Source organism: Vidua chalybeata, chromosome 25 (assembly GCF_026979565.1).
Source record: "Vidua chalybeata isolate OUT-0048 chromosome 25, bVidCha1 merged haplotype, whole genome shotgun sequence".
Classification (NCBI taxonomy): domain Eukaryota; kingdom Metazoa; phylum Chordata; class Aves; order Passeriformes; family Viduidae; genus Vidua; species Vidua chalybeata.
Genome location: NC_071554.1, coordinates 1,448,249 through 1,461,607, shown reverse-complemented (window position 1 = coordinate 1,461,607; position 13,359 = coordinate 1,448,249). Strand labels below are relative to the sequence as shown.

At 59.3% G+C, this 13,359-nt stretch overlaps 1 protein-coding gene across 1 annotated transcript in view; it reads right to left on the bottom strand.

Annotated features, from left to right (window-relative positions):
- The window catches only part of NFYC (nuclear transcription factor Y subunit gamma), a 43,837-nt gene extending 43,435 nt beyond the window's left edge, over nucleotides 1-402 (bottom strand). The window contains exon 1 of the mRNA XM_053964435.1: nucleotides 223-402. The gene's annotated coding sequence lies outside the window, so the exon portion shown is untranslated. The remainder of the gene's footprint in view (nucleotides 1-222) is intronic.
- Between the last annotated feature and the right edge of the window lie 12,957 nt (nucleotides 403-13,359).

Sequence of the window (13,359 nt, the reverse complement as noted above, 5' to 3'; positions counted from 1 at the left end):
CACCCCGCCAGCCAATCAGCGCCCGCCTCCCCGCGCCCGCCTCCCCCGCGCCGGCCAATCAGCGCGCGCGCAGCGCCCCAGCCAATCCAAGCGCAGCCGCTGCTGAGGTTGGGGGGGGGGGGGGGGCCGCAGCGACCCCCTCAGGCCGCCCCCGCCCCGCGCCCCCTCACGGGCCGCCGCCGCCGCCGCCTCCCCCCCGCGCCGCGCTCCCCGCGTACTCACCGGGGCGGCCGGCGCCGCGACCTCCGCCTGCTCCGCCCGCTGCCCGCGCTGCCTCCGGCGCGGCCGGCGGGAGGCGGGGGTTGGGGGGGAAAAGGGGGGCTGCCGGAGCGGAGTGAGTGCCGAGCGGCCGAGAAACAAGATGGCGGCGAGGCCGTGAGGCGGCGGGGCGGAGGCTCCGCCTTTTTTTGTGTCCCCCCCCCCCCACTTCCTTTCCCCGGGCTGGGCCGCGGCGGCGCGCGCGGGCGCGTGACCCGGCGGCGATCTCGCGAGATTTGCGGGCGAGGCGGGAGTGGGCGGGAGGAGCGTGAGGGACCGTGAGGGGACGGGGACAAACCTGAGGGACCGTGAGGAACGGGGAAAAACCGGGAGGGACGGGGACAAACCTGAGGGACCGGGACAAACCGGGAGGGACGGGGACAAACCTGAGGGACCGTGAGGAACGGGGACAAAGCGGGAGGGAAGGGGACAAACCTGAGGGACCGTTAGGGACGGGGACAAACCTGAGGGACCGTGAGGGACCGGGACAAACCGGGAAGGACAGGGACAAACAGGGAGGCATCTCAGGGGTGACCGTGCCTTGAGGGGCAGCCAAACTCTGGCTCTGTCGGATCTGCCGTGTCCTAAATCCCTGCCTGTCCAGCTTTAGGCCTCGTGTGGGGAGCCTTTCCTGCTTTATTAAAAAAAAACAAAACAAAACAAAAACAAACAAACAAACAAACAAAAAAACAGGAATGCTGCGATGTTTTTCAAGCTTGTTTGCATCTCTGTCACGTATCCATGTAATAAATTGTGTTGTACCACTTGTAATATGTGGTAAATAAAGATGTTGGGTAAAAATGCTTTAGGTATATGAGTTGCAGTGGACTTTTTTCACACCAGGATTTGGCATTTTCTGGGAATTTTTTAAATAGGAGTGTTTGAAGTGGAATTTAAATACATCCAGCGTTCCTGAGTTGACTCACTCCCAGAGTCCCATTATGTAGCTTAAGTGTATCTGCCCACAAAAGAAGAAAAAGAACTGTTTTACATATCTGGGAGGCCACAGAGTTCTGATTGTTCACACTGTGGGAGAAAAATATTCCTGAAATCGACTTAAATAGATAAAGGAATTAAAGATCCTTTTTCTCTCTGAGTGGAGACTCGAGGCAGCTGATATTGAGGAAAAAAAAAAAAAACAAACAAAAGCAGCCCCAAAGGGAAGGGAAGCAAAGGCTGCCTTGACATTCCCCTCAAATCCATCAATTCTGGAACAAGATCCGATGGGAATTATGAGGAAATGTAGTGAGGGGAATTGTATTTCCATGCGAGGTGGATTTTTTTTACTCCTTTTAAACTTTTCCTTGAAGCCACAGAGGGCTGGAGCAGCACCAGGAGCTGCTGCTGCCTCATTCCCAGCCCCTTCATCTGGGAATTGCCATCTCCTTTCCTGCAGGGATCCCATCCCAAAGATCCTCCAGGATCCCCTTTTTCCCCTGGCACACTTTCATCCTGTGGATCCTCACAATTCCGTGCAGGAACCCAAGGAATTGGTTCCCACCCATGTTATTATCCATGGCAGGAGTCTCAGGATTTCATGGATTCATTAAGTCAATTAATAGCTCAGTAAAGTAGTTTTCTAATGGAATTTTTTTGCATTTCCAACATTATTTTTTTTTTTTCCTTTCTGCACATCCATTTAACAGCGGGATACCCCTGGCAGTGCAATCCCAGGGATCATCCAGGGACATTCCAGAGGATCCTGCCTGAGCTGCTCCCTCAGCACAGGAAGATTTTCTCCTGCTATCCTGGAGCTGCTTCAAGCCAAAGTCTGTGCCCTGCTCCTGCCAGCTCTCCCAATTCCCAGATTTCCTGGCTCCAGGACACACTGAGAGGTGATTCATGCTACCTCAGGATTTCTGCCATGAAAAAATTCCCTTTTCCTTAGGAGTGACTCCATCTTTTTGCCTCCTCATTGTCCTTTCTGGTGGCCCAATTTGCAGCCTGGCCAAGTTTCTTTTTTTAATAGCGTTTTTAATATCATTGTTCAGGTTATAAAAAGAAAATCCCTTTGAAATGTTGTTTGGGACGAGAAAGGAAAGTCAGATCCCACGGGGCTGCTGCACTTCCAGTCACCCTTCCCAAAATTGATGGCTCTGCCCTGCTAGAGGACAAAATCCCATTCCCTGCAAGCACAGGGATTTGGGATTTGTGGGTTTTGTGGGAAAAAAATGGAGGAAATGGGACAAATTTCTGTGTCCTCTGTGGGCTGGGAGCTCGGCTGCCCCGGAGGCTCCGTGCTGGCACTGGAGTGGGAAATGTCTTGCAGCGAAATTCCTGCAGTTTTATTGGAAGTCTTGAGGCTGAGGGCACTTGCAAGGCAGCCAAGAGCAATAAAAGTCGGGATCATGGAGCGCTTTGGGCTGGAAGGACATTCAGGATCATCCAACTCCACCTCCTGCCATGGGCAGGGACCCTTCCCACTATCCCAGCTTGCTCCAGCCTGGAATTGAACCCTTCCAAATCCATTCCCCACCCTCACGGCTGCTCCAGCTTGGGGTTTGTTTTTTCTTTTTCTTGTTTTTTTTTTTTTTTTTTTTTTTTTTTTGAATTCCCAAATTTCTGAGCCATTTCCTCCTGTTTCAGCACCGAGGCCGACCATTCATCCCCACAATTCCCTGGAAAACGCCTCATTTATTAATTAATTCCCCAGCACTGCTGCCAGGCCCAGCTGTCGGAGCACCCAGCTTGGATCCAGCCCTTTTCCAGGGATTTCTGGACAATCCCCCCTTGCTCCTCCTCCTCCTCCTCCTCCTCCTCTTGCCGCGGATCCTTTTGTGCGGCTCCGTTTCCTCCCCACCTGCTCCCTTTCCCAGCAGCAATGGATCCATTGTCTGGAGCTGCTCGGCTTTTCCCACAGGGATTGCAGCTCCACAGAGCTCCCTGTCAGCCTGCCCGGAACGTGGAGCAGCCAAGGAAAACAAGAAACGGAGCGAGGGGGGGGGGAAAAAAAAGGAAAGGAGAAAGTGATTTCGCAGGAATTTGGTGGCGCTTTGATGAGTTTGGACTCATCCAGCACCTTCCACCTGCCCATCCCATCCCTCCCACGCTTCCCACTGCACCCCACACCTGGATTTGGGAGCCGTGGATTCGTTTGGCACCAAGGGAAATCAGCTCAGAGCAGCAGGGACCAGGCTGGCCCTTCCCAGCTCAGCCCACGCCATCCCCCGGGATTCCCGTTCCAGCAGGACTCTGGATTTATCCCAAACAAGCTGTTGCTTTGGGGCAATAATCCACAGGCACGGGGAAAACCTGGAAATCGATTCTTTCTGCACATGGACACGCTGCTTTATGGATCTGCAGGAAAAAGGGGCCATTTAGGGCCAGATTTTGGGGCCTGACCCTTTGTGTCATATTCCCAGCTGGAAGTGCCACCTCCCACGTGCTGCCTATCCTAGCTGGGATGATCCATATAATATTTAAGGATATTTAGGAAGATATCTGTGCCTGGACACTGAATTTTTTAACCCTTCTGCTTTGAAATTAAACCTCTGGGAAAGTAATTTGATCTATGGGTGTTGCCAAAGACACCCAAAATTCCCGAGGGATGATCCAGGGTCAGCTCTGGGCTTGTGGGTCCCCTTTTGTGCTCAGGTTTGAACCTGTGTCCTGGGAAATGTTACCTTTTCTGATCCAGATGGGAATTCCCAAAGGAATCCTGCTCTCCCTCGTTCTCCCAGCCCTCATTTCCTAAGGAAGAGCCCACAGGAATCAGGAAAAACCCCAAAAGTTTAGGATCAGCACTGGGAGCTGAGCTGCTCAGCCTGGTGCTGACTGGGAAGCCTCATTCCCAATATTCCCACCGTGCTGGCAGTGGGGAGAGGATTTCCCAGGAAAGCACCTCCTGCCCAGTTCAACCCCCTGGCTGCCCCAGTATCCAGCTGGTGAGCACTGGTGACCCGATTGCTCCTGCCAGGAGATTTTCCAGCGTCTCCACACGGCTCCTGCTCCTGCCAGAAGTGGGACACGGCCTCCAGCAGGGAGCAGGGAAGGAGCTGACCCAGCTCCAGCAGCTCATCCCACTGGGCACTTCCAGAGGGGCCAGGGCTCATCCCACAGCCAGGGCAGGCTTATTCCCCACAGGGATTCCCAATCCTGCCATAAACCAGCCCCTTTCCATAACCCTTCTCCAGGTGCAGCTCCAGGACCTCCAGAGCAGCCTCAGAGCCTCCAGGACAGCCCCAGGATAGCCCAGAGCAGCTCCAGGATCCTTTTGGGAAGCCTCAGTCCTCTGCAGAGCTCCAGGAACCTCCTGGGAAATCCCAAAATCTCCTGGGAATCCCAGGATGCCCCAGAACAGCTCTGGGACCCTCCTGGGAAGGCTCAGTCTTCTGGAAAGCTCCAGGACACTCTTGGGAATCCCCAGCACCCTCCTGGGAAGCCCCAGAATACCCCAGGACAGCTCCAGGACCCTTCTGGGAAGCTCCAGAATTCTCTGGGCAGCCCCAGGATATCCCAGGACAGCTCCAGGATCCTTCTGGGAAATCTGACTCCTCTGGAAAGCTCCAGGACCCTCCTGGGCAGCCCCAGGGAAGCTGCAGGATGCCCCAGAGCAGCTCCAGGATCCTTCTGGGAAATCTGACTCCTCTGGGAAGCTCCAGGATCCTCCTGAGAAAGCCCCAGCACCTCCCTGGGCAGCTCCAGGATCCTTCTGGGAAATCTGACTCCTCTGGAAAACTCCAGGACCCTCCTGGGCAGCCCCAGTATATCCCTGGGAAGCTGCAGGACCCTCCTGGGAAGCCTCAGTCCTCTGGAAAGCTTCAGGACCTCCCTGAGAAGTCCCAAAATTTCCTGGGAAGCCCCAGGATTTCCCAGAGCAGCCCCAAACCGCCCCCCCAGCAGCTCCAGAGCCCCGACATTCCCACCTTTTCCCTGTGTCTCCATCCCCACTCCCTCCCCCTCTCTCCAGGATCCATTTTCCACCCTATCCCAGGGCATGGCAGCTCGTGGCACCCACAGGGGGCCGCAGATCCTGGGGTCACCCTCAGAGGCTCCCCCACATCCAGCAGGATCATCCCCGTGCCCACCCTGCAGCCCAGCCCCGGGAATCCTCTTAGGGCAGTTTTAGCGGGATAATCGCGTTAAGCCGCCCCCGTGGTGCCGGCACAAACCCAAAAGGGAAAGCAGAAGGTGCAAAGCCGAGCTCCTTAAGGAATTAAGAGACATCGGAGATGGGAGAGCTCTGATGGGATCTCAGGACAAGGCTGAGGCTTGGGGTTCGTCCATCCAGGGGAGCAATTCCCAGGAAATTGGTGCCACCACAGCCCCAGCCCGGAATGTGCAGCACCAAAGCCTTCCCAGTGTGAGGTTGGTGATCCCAGAAAAACCAAAGGAAGCAAAAAAAGCTTCCAGTGGAACGGAGGACTCCATTGCTGTGAAACTCCCTATCATCAAAAAGCAGCTGGAAAAAAAATCCCTGGGAGAATCTTTTAGGGACGTTGTTTTCGTTATCTCTTCCCCCCGACAATGTGTTCCCAGGGGTGGCACTTCCTCCACAAAGCTGGAAATGTCATGGAATAGCCTTCCCTGCTGGGAGAATTCCAGCTGGTTTTCCAAACTCTTCCTCACCAAGGCCCCTCTGGACAACCTCCCTCCTCCCTGAGTTTGTTTATATGCTTTGAATCCCGTTAGGAAACCATCTCCCTCCTTCAGCGCTGGTTTATCCAAGTTTCCATATTTAGTTCTTTCAGCTATTCCTGTTCCTGAACCAGCTTTCCTTTTGCCGGGACCTGCTGCATCCCAGTTTTTCCCTCCAGCAGCTGCCGCGGGGAGAATTATCCCACATCCTCCCTGCACTGATGGATGCTTGCGCTCGCTGAGCCACCCCGATCCCAAATCGCTCCCCAGGCCCTAATCCCGGGATCGGGAACGCCCGAGGTGCCGCCCATGGGATGGGGAGCTGGGAATTGCGGGATTTTAGGGAGGGACAGAGTTAAAGGCGGTGAAGGAGGCTTTGCTCCTGGCACGTGGCTCCATGTCAGCCGGCAGAGGCAACGCAGGGAGAGCGCCGGAGGAATTCACCGGGAGCAGGGAGACGCTGCCTAGAGGGAAATCGGTGTTTGGATCCCGGCAGCCAAGGTGAGTCCAAGGGCAGCGCCGGAATCGCCGCCTCTGCGCCCAAACCTCCTCCCTTCAGGAGCTCCAGGGCACCCCGGTGTCCCCATGGTGTCCCCATGGTGTCCCCATGGTGTCCCCATGGTGTCCCCGTGGCTGCTCCAGCGGGATCGGAGCTGGAGCTTTGTGCATTCCCCGAGCGGGATCGGCGGCGGCTCCGGCTCAGCCCGGAGCTCCCGGCGCTCTGCCTGGGGACTCTTGGGGTCCAGGTGACAGCAGCGGGGTTGGCAGCTGCTCTTGGGGTCCAGCTGGGACAGAAGGGGCAGGTGGCAGCTCCAGAGTCCCACTGCTGGCTGGAGGGTGCAGCTGGAGGGTCTCGAGCTCCAGCGGGGGGGTGTGGGGTCCGGCTGGGGGCTTTGGGGTTCGTTTGATGGGTGTAGGGTCGGGTTGTTCAGTGTAAGGTGCAACTGGAGGCTCCTGGGGTCCCATCGATGGGTGTAGGGTCTGGCTGGGGGCTCTTGGGGTCCAGCTGATGGGTGTAGGGTTCAACCTGAGGCTTTTGGGGTCCAGCTGATCGGTGTAGGGTCCAACTGGAGGCTTTTGGGGTTTGATTAATGGGTGTAGGGTCCAACTGGAGGCTCTTGGGGTCTGGTTAATGGGTGTAGGGTCCAGCTGATGGGTATAGGGTGCAGCTGGAGGCTCTTGGGGTTGAATTGCTGGCTGTAGGATCCCTCTGGTGCCTCTTGGGGTTCAATTGCTGGCTGCAGGATCCCTCTGGTGCCTCTTGGGGTTCAATTGCTGGCTGTAGGATCCCTCTGGTGCCTCTTGGGGTTCAATTGCTGGCTGTAGGATCCCTCTGGAGGCTCTTGGGGTTCAATTGCTGGGTTTAGGATCCCTCTGGTGCCTCTTGGGGTTCAATTGCTGGGTTTAGGGTCCGTCTGGTGGCTCACAGGCTCTGGCTGATGGGTCCAGACTCCAGCTAAAGGCTGTAGGGTCCAGCTGGAGGATTTTGGGGTCCAGCTGCTGGCTGCAGGATCCACTTGAAGCCTGTAGGGTCCAACCGGAGGCTCCTGGGGTCCGGCCCCTCCATCCATCATCCCTTAGGATGCACCTGACGGCGGCGCGGTCCTGCCGCTGCCCTGTGGGGTCGGGCCGCCCCCTCCCCTCGCGCAGCTCCCGGGCCGCTCCCTCGGGAGGTGCCGGTCCCTCCTCGCTCCGCCGTCGGGGCCGGGCCCGGGGCTCCCCCGCCCGCCGCTCCCAGCAGCCCGCCGGGGCCGGGGGAGGAGCGGGCACGGGCGGCGGCGGCGGCGGCGGCGGCGGCAGCGGTGAGTGCCCGCGGGGTGCGGCGCTCCGGGACAGCGGCGACAACCCCGGGCCCCGCGGCCAGCGGGCCGAGCGGGGCCGCACCTGCCCCGGAGCATCCCCGGCCGGCGGCGGGGGGGAGCGGGGAAGGTGAATTTGGGGATGCCCGGCGCGGCTGCGCTACCGGGGAGCAGCGGGATGCGCGCTCCGGGGGCTCCGGGAGGAGGGATGGAGGGAGAGGAAGGGGTCTCGACCCCCGTGGGGATAACGCCGGGGGTTCCCCCCCCCCCCCCCCGGTGCCCCACGACTGCCGGCACCCCTAAATCATCGCCCAGGCTCCGAGCCGGGATGCGAACCCCCCAAAATCATCGCTGCGCCGAAAACGGGGGGAGCTGCGGCCGCGCTCCCCCCGTTCCCCAGGGGACCCCGGGCCGGTTCCCCGGAGCCTTTCCCGGTGCGGGGCGGGCAGCGCTTCCCGGCCGGCGCTCGGCACCGGGAGCGCCTTCCCGTGCCATCCATCATCCCGCTGAAAGCCCGTTGACGTCAACCCCGTCCCGTGCACGCCGGTCCCAGCGCCGGGAAAACCGGGATAGGGACCGGGAAAAGCGGGGAGGGTCCTGGGGAGGGTCTGCCCCGGGGCACCGCACCGGGCTCAGCTCGTCCCGGGATTCCCGGCGGCTCCAGCCTGGGATTTGTGCGTGGATTTGCCTCTTCCTCGATCCAGAGCCGCCTCCGCCCTCCGTGGGGTTTGGGGCAGGTGCTGGGGTCGGTTCTGGAGGGAAAATTGTTAAGGAGGGGGTGAGGGAGAGTGAGACGATGCCCTGGGATGGGCAGAGCTCCTGTGCTGCTCCCTCGTGCCACAAGCAGGGGCACAACACGTGGGGACAGCCCGTGGGCATCACCCTGGCACCCCAACGGGCTCAGGCCTGGCTGGCCACAGGCTCCCCTCGGTGGCCCGGAGTGGTCCCCAGGGCCACTGCGTGGGAGCTGGCATTGAGGGTGGCCCCCACGGGAGGCGGTGGCTGTGAGGGGCTCTGTGGTGGGCAGTGCCCACCCTCAGGGGTCTGGGACCCACGAGAGAGGGGTTTCCAAGGCTGAACCCCATTGCTGGGTGCCCAGGGAACATCCCGGGGCCGCGCCGCTCGTCTCCGTTGTGAGCTGGGAGTGGGAGGCTGCGGATGCTCCGGGAGCACGGATGGGATTTGCTGCCAGGCACGGAAGCCTGGGGCTGTTCTTCCACCACAGGACAAGGGAGCACCTGCCCAAACCATCCCTGGCTGCTCCCAAACTGTCCCTGCCATTCCCAAACGGTCCCTGCCTGATCCCCCGGCCATTCCCAAACCATCCCTGCCTGATCCCCTGGTTGCTCCCAGACCATCCCTGCCTGGTGCCCTGACTTCTTCCAAACCATCCCTGATTTCATCCCCTGGCTGTTCTCAAACTGACTCTGTTTCCATCCCCCAGCCATTCCCAAACCATCCCTGATTTCATCCCACAGCCATTCCCAAACCATCCCTGTTTTTGTCCCCTGGCTGCTCCCAAACCATCCCTCTTTTCATTCCCTGGCCATTCCCAAACCATCCTTGTTTTTTGTCCCCCAGCCATTCCCAAACCATCTCTCTTTTCATCCCCCGGCCATTCCCAAACCATCGCTGGTTTCATTCCCCAAACCATTCCTGCCTGATCACCCTGGCCGTTCCCAAACCATTCCTGCCTGATCACCCTGGCCGTTCCCAAACCATTCCTGCCTGATCACCCTGGCCGTTCCCAAACCATTCCTGCCTGATCACCCTGGCCGTTCCCAAACCATCCCTGCCTGATCACCCTGGCCGTTCCCAAACCATCCCTGCCTGATCCCCTGGCTGCTCCTCTCCTCTCCAGCCCCAGTTCTCCGTGTGCCCGTTTCTCCCCACGGCCACTCCCGCTGTGCTCACACCTCTCTCCCTCTGTTCCTTCCCCGACATCCCTTTGTGAGGCCAAACTCCTGCCACCTCCCACAGCGCCAGCCTCTCGCTTTGTCCCCATTCCAGCCTTTGTGGGGCAGGGACGGGGGGCGACATTGTGGCAGCTTGGCCCCAAATCCAGGGGTGAATCCCCCCCTTCCACCCACCCCGAGCTGCTGCCATCCCCGGAGCTCAGCTCTCCGTGGGCTCCCGCTGCAGCACAGCCCTTTGGGAAGCCTCACACGGATACAAAATGCAGTTTAAGGTGATGAAAATCCCTAATTTTGCTGCTGATTAAAACTGGAGCTGTGTGACAGCAGCTCTTGGCGTCCCTGTCAAGGCGCTTCAAATGTTTTGTCACCACGTCTCCAGGAGCAGGGAGAGAGCCTCGGTTAGGAATTATTGGGAAGGGATTGACAGCCCCGCTCCTCCCGCTGCCTGCCGGGATCAGGAGCTCCTTCCTCACCCGGGGATGCTCTGCTGGGAGCCTCTCCAGGCTCCTCACCCTTTCCACAGACAAAAAGACTCCTGGAGGTGGACGCTTCGCCCCGGAAATTGGGAATTGTGCAGATTTTAGTTGTTGGGTGGTGAAGCAACACCAGAGCTTTTGGCCTCATCTTCTCACGAGTGTTCCGGGGAGCAGCACCCAGCTGGGATCTTCCCTCATCCCATCCTCCTGCTCTTGTGGGGATGCAGGAGCTGCTGCCACCCCCGGAGAGCCGCCCCAGCTCCCCGTGCCACAGCGAGGGGTGTTTGCCGCAGGCTCTGCCCTCTCCTGGCATCACTCCGGCTCCCAGAACTCTTCCCAAGTTTTCTGCTGATCCCCGAAGAAGCTCGGGAATAATTGTGCAGCCTTAGCAGTTAAAAAAGCAACTTTTTCTGCAAACAAAGCTGCTCACCCCTGGCTCCTGCTGGGCTCGGGAGCCAGCTGGGATCTGCGGGATGGCTGCGGCTGGGCAGGGAATGTCGGATCCAGCCAGGCTGTTGGCACATCCCGCTGCTGCATGTGGATTTGGGGATGTGGCTGGGTTCGGTGACCCATCCTGGAGCTGGTGGCTTGTCCCTGGAGACCCCAGGAGCAGGTGCCAGCGGCCAAGGGTGGAACCTGAGGGATTCCAGGCTCCGGAGCTCCTGGAAGGCACGGGGATATTTGCCAGCGTGGAATGGGGAGGACCAGGGCGATCTGCTGGGTGCTGCTGGAAGGAAATCAGCTGTTCCCTGCTGGTAGGAGCAGCGGAAAGCTGGAGCTGAGAGCAGCCCTTCCCCTGGAGGAAGCAGCTCCATGAAATATTGATGGGATTCGCACACAGCAGCCGAGCCGTGTGAGCTGCATTGCAGAGCTCGGAGCCGGAAAGGCAGCGGCAGCCGGAACGGGAAAAGCTCCTCTCCACCTTCCCTCTGTGCCAGGGAGATCAGCCGGGCCCTGGCACGGCCCTGCCGGCCCTCGGTGCCACCCGGGACAAGGCTTGGCATCTGAGCGGGGCCGTCCCATTCCAAACCCATCCCAGGTTTCTTGCATCCCCACGGAGCCGCCCCGCTTTTTGGGGTGACGCGGCTGCAGCGTCCCACTGCCCGCGGCGCCAGCTCCCGCGTGTCCCCAGCGAGGTCCTGCTCCGTCCCCAGCTGCCCGTGGTGGCCACAACCAGCACCGAGGTGCCACCAGAGCAGATTATCCACGCTCTGTCCCGGGTTATCTCCAGGATGCGTTGGGCCATTGGGAATGCCCCGGTGCTTGCCGCAGTGTCCCCGTGGCTCTGGTGGCCAGTTTGGCTCGGTGGGCGCTGGCTGTCCCCCAGCCGGGCCCTTGCCGGGTGGCTTTTGCTCCTCGGATTCCTTGATGTTGCCAAGGAAACGCTGGGATTCAGCACGGATCTGATTTGGGCGGGCGCAGACGTCACGCAGGGACACGGGGGACAGGGACGGCGTGGTCAGGGCGCAGCCTCCGCCGTCCTGCAGCCCCTTCCCCACCGGGAGGGGCTCGGGCATGGAATTCCACACCTGTCCCACCTTCCCAGTGGAAGATGGGCACGAGGAGGCTGCAGGAGGATTCTGTGTCACGCTGGTTCCCCATCCTGGTGGATCCTCCTGGAGCTGTGGCATGCGGAGATGGACACATCCTTTGGGAATGGGCGTGGAAAGGGAATTGCCGTGACCAGGGGGTGTTTGGACACGGCAAGACTCAGGAAGGTTCCAGTGGGATTTTTCTCCTGTGTCTCTGCTGCCTGGAGACCCCATGCTGGGCTGTGGCTCCCAGTCTGGATCCCAGTGGTGCTCCCAGTCTGGATCCCATGGTGCTCCCAGTCTGGATCTCACCAGTGCTCCCAGTCTGGATCTCACCGGTGCTCCCAGTCTGGATCCCACCAGTGCTCCCAGTCTGGATCTCACTGGTGCTCCCAGTCTGGATCTCACCAGTGCTCCCAGTCTGGATCTCACCAGTGCTCCCAGTCTGGATCCCATGGTGCTCCCAGTCTGGATCCCAGCAGTGCTCCCAGTCTGGATCCCACCAGTGCTCCCAGTCTGGATCCCAGTGGTGCTCCCGGTCTGGATCTCACCAGTGCTCCCAGTCTGGATCCCAGCAGTGCTCCCAGTCTGGATCCCACCGGTGCTCCCAGTCTGGATCTCACCAGTGCTCCCAGTCTGGATCCCAGCAGTGCTCCCAGTCTGGATCTCACCAGTGCTCCCAGTCTGGATCCCAGCAGTGCTCCCAGTCTGGATCTCACTGGTGCTCCCAGTCTGGATCCCACCGGTGCTCCCAGTCTGGATCCCACCGGTGCTCCCAGTCTGGATCCCATGGTGCTCCCGGTCTGGATCCCACGTGCAGGAGCAGATGGAAGCATGGATCTCACCTGGAGCAGCCCCAGCTGCTTCCAGGCTGGAGGAATGCCATCCCCCAGGAGCCACAGCCAGCTCTCTGCAAGAGCTGAGCCCCTGGGGACGTCCCTGGTCACTGTCACCACCGTGCCCTGGGACCCTGAGCTCTCCACCCACACCACGGCCACCAGCGCTTCCCATCCTGATGGAAAACCAGTCCAGGCTCCCATCCCAGCACCTGCCCTGTGGAAAACCATCCTGAGCGGAGCCATCCTGTGGGATTTGCCCCAGGACCTTCCTCCTCTTCTTCCTCCCTTGCTAAACCTCGCTCATCCAACAGCCAGGCCTTTTTCCAGAGGCAGCTCCTGTGGGATCCCTGAGCACAGCCCCATCCAAACTTCCCAGATTTTCCAAGAAATGGAGCACATTTGGACCCGTCCTTTAATTTTAAGCTGATGCTGCAGCAATAACGCTGCACCTGCAGCAAATCCCAGCCAGGATGGAACTTTGCTAACCTGCCTGAGCCAGGAGAAGCTGAATTCCAGGACCTGGAGTTCCTCCCAAATTCCCAGCTCACGTGCACCCAATTATAGCCCTTGTTGGGCAATTAAAATTATACAAGCAGCTGCCTATTAAAGCTGAAGCAATTAATTAGAATGAAATACTTTTAGGGGAAATAAGCCTTGCCTTATTCCCAAGTTCTTGGAGGAGCAGGTGGGATGCTGCAGCTTGTCCTGGTGTGTTGTTGCCCAGGCAGAGCTTCGGGGTGGCAGCTCTGGCAACCTTTTTATTCCCCAAAAAAAACCCTGATTTTAGGAGCTACCTGCTCCAGACATCCACGCTTTTCAATGCTCTCCCTCCAGGCTCGAGGCAGCCCCGGCCTCAACAGGGGACAGGAAGAACCTCCTGCCCCACTGCCGGGGGTTTCCAGCCCCGTTTTTCCCTGGGAACACCCACCTTGGTGGTTTTGAGGGAGCAAACAGCTCCCAAA